The following is a 2,803-nucleotide window of genomic DNA, read 5'->3' as shown; positions in this document are numbered from 1 at the left end:
TAAAAGAAGTATAGTAAACATATTTTAACATTAAGTTTATCATCTACATTACCTGTCGTTTTATAGTCAATGTTGATTTGTTGTCCCTTTAGTCATACGCTACATTGCTTTTCTGTTTTATGGTTATCATTGCATTTTTCCTAATTGTACTTTTTGTGCTGACATCACACACACACAAAAAAAAAACAAAAAAAAAAAAAAGAAAGAGAACATTAAAATGTTTGGGTGTTTTTTTTCTTTTAATCTTGCATGACTTTACTGCAATGGAAATTTAGTTGAAGTTTACTCTGGAATAAGGGGGTCCGAACTGAGGTCATTTGTGGCCTGCAGCGGATTTACATTGTAAGTATACTTTTGCAAAAAAAATAAAAAAATAAATAAAAAAGTGGAAATTAAGTAGCAAACTGGTGAAATTTTACAAGAAAAAGTAGCAAATATGAGTCTAATCACACAAATCTGCCATGCAGGCTGGTTTTTTTCTTTAAAGCTGTCATTGTTTATTTAAAAAAAAAATAATACATCAAAATAAATGTTATGAATTATTAACTTATTTACTTCAAATATTTTACTTTAAAATCATTTTGGGGAATATATTACATATTGTGTGTTTGCTGTATAAATATATATATATAAAAATAAGTTTTCTTTGACAAAAAGGGCATTAAACAGACAAAAAAACCTAAACATAAAAACGTATAATCGACGTAGAGATCTCAAGTTGATCTAGAGATTCAAGTGTTGCAAGTAAAAATAATAAAATAATGAATGGTTTATTTCTAACACTTTGAATCCTGATCATTTTTGTGGGACTTTATTTTTCAAATGTCATTGCTTGAGAAATAATAATGAATCAAAATAAGTGTTGTTATGAATTATTCACCTATCTAAGGCCTCAAATAATTCACATCAAGAAATCCAATTAGAATTTTTTGAGGGGGAAAATATTGTATTTTTTGTGTTGTTGCCATAAAATAAGGATTTGATTTAACAAAAAGGGCAGGAAACTAAAAACATTTAAAATTAACTTTGTGTGTACATATATATATATATATATATATATATATATATATATATATATATATATATATATATATATATATATATATATATATATATATATATATATATACATATGACGTGCTGTCAGTGAGGCAGTGCCTCACCTTGCCACCAGGAGGGGTAAAAGGCTTAACTATGAGATGTTCAAAAAAACAGAGTAATAAAATAGGTTTGAATATTTCTCTTTTGGGTTATGCTTTTTGTGTAATTTTGGTGTGGTTCCTGTATATTTGGATCATTTTCATGGTCAAAATCGCGGAAATTCTTTGTTTCCTACTCAAAATAACGTAGCATACCAGAAGTGAGGCAGACACAGTTGGGGCCTCCCTGGCTACACACAAAGTGTATTGAGCGTGTGTATATGCCCCTGCATGCTTGATACCACGGGGGAAAAGCAGGCCATGAGGCACCAAGTAACTCTGCCTCAAAGTAGGGGGTGATATATTGTTCAATGCCTCAGCAGTACTCTGACTTGCCACACTGGGAGAAATGGGGGCGCTAAAGCTAGGAGACACAGGTCTCTCCAGCGGAAGCCAGCACTTTTTTTTTTTTTTTTAAACTATAAGGAACATGACATTTTTTTTTTGTGCCCAACAAGTATGTGCTCCAATCACCGTATCACAAAAAATAAGAGTTGTAGAAATGATTGGAAACTCAAGACAGCCATAACATTATGTCCTTTACAAGTGTATGTAAACTTTTGATCTCGAAGGTATATATATATATATATATATATATATATATATATATATATATATATACACATATATACATATACATATATATATATATATATATATATATATATACACATAAATACATATACATATATAAATATATACATAAATATATGCCCCTGCATGCTTTCATTTTTCAGTGTGCGGCCTTCAGTGGAAAGAGTTTGAGCATGGGTGTCCAACATTGTTGTCAGTGAGGACCACATTGTAGATATGGTTGCCTTTTTTTTTTTTTAAATAAAAAATCTAATTGTGCCTAGGGGTAATAACCTGTGATTAATCATGATTAATCGAAATTCAAGTTTAATGCATCTAATTTAGAGAAAAAATATATATAATTTGACAGCACTGATATAAATGTAGTTATGATTACACAATTATGAATGCATTTGATGATTAGGTTTTTTTTATGTACAAATTGATGGATAACTTGATTTGAAATCATAAGTATGGATGACATTTGCCTCTTTATTTTTATCTTTACTAAAATATGTTTATAATAAAGGATACAATATTGTACAAAACCAGTGAAGTTGGCAAGTTGTGTAAATCGTTAATAAAAACACCACATGGGCTCAGGAACACTTCAGAAAACCACTGTCAGTAACTACGGTTGGTCGCTACATCTGTAAGTGCAAGTTATATCTGTACTATGCAAAGTGAAAGCCGTTTATCAACAACACCCAGAAACGCCGCCGGCTTCGCTGGGCCCGAGCTCAACTAAGATGGACTGATGCACAGTGGAAAAGTGTTCGGTAGTCTGATGAGTCCACATTTCAAAATGTTTTTTGAAACTGTGGAGGTTATGTCCTCTGGAACAAAGTGGTAAAGAGCCATCCGGATTGTTCTAGGCGCAAAGTTTAAAAGCCAGCATCTGTGATGGTATGGGGGTGTATTAGTGCCCAAGGAACGGGTAACTTACACATCTGTAAAGGCACCATTAATACTGAAAGGTACATAGAGGTTTTGGAGCAACATATTTAACAATATCATGGACGCCCCTGCTT

At 31.8% G+C, this 2,803-nt stretch overlaps 1 protein-coding gene across 2 annotated transcripts in view; it reads left to right on the top strand.

Moving 5' to 3' along the window:
* The first annotated feature begins 2,608 nt into the window (after window positions 1-2,608).
* The window catches only part of arsh (arylsulfatase H), a 136,170-nt gene continuing 135,975 nt past the window's right edge, over window positions 2,609-2,803 (top strand). Inside the window, exon 1 of one of the 2 annotated variants that reach the window (XM_061879026.1) lies at window positions 2,609-2,803. This exon is cut by the window's right edge and continues 947 nt beyond it. The gene's annotated coding sequence lies outside the window, so the exon portion shown is untranslated. The other variant, XM_061879027.1, reaches the window with a different exon arrangement.

Source organism: Nerophis ophidion, linkage group LG19 (genome assembly GCF_033978795.1).
Source record: "Nerophis ophidion isolate RoL-2023_Sa linkage group LG19, RoL_Noph_v1.0, whole genome shotgun sequence".
Taxonomy (NCBI): domain Eukaryota; kingdom Metazoa; phylum Chordata; class Actinopteri; order Syngnathiformes; family Syngnathidae; genus Nerophis; species Nerophis ophidion.
The sequence above is the reverse complement of the archived record's forward strand: the minus strand, read 5'-3'. Positions and strand labels throughout refer to the sequence as shown.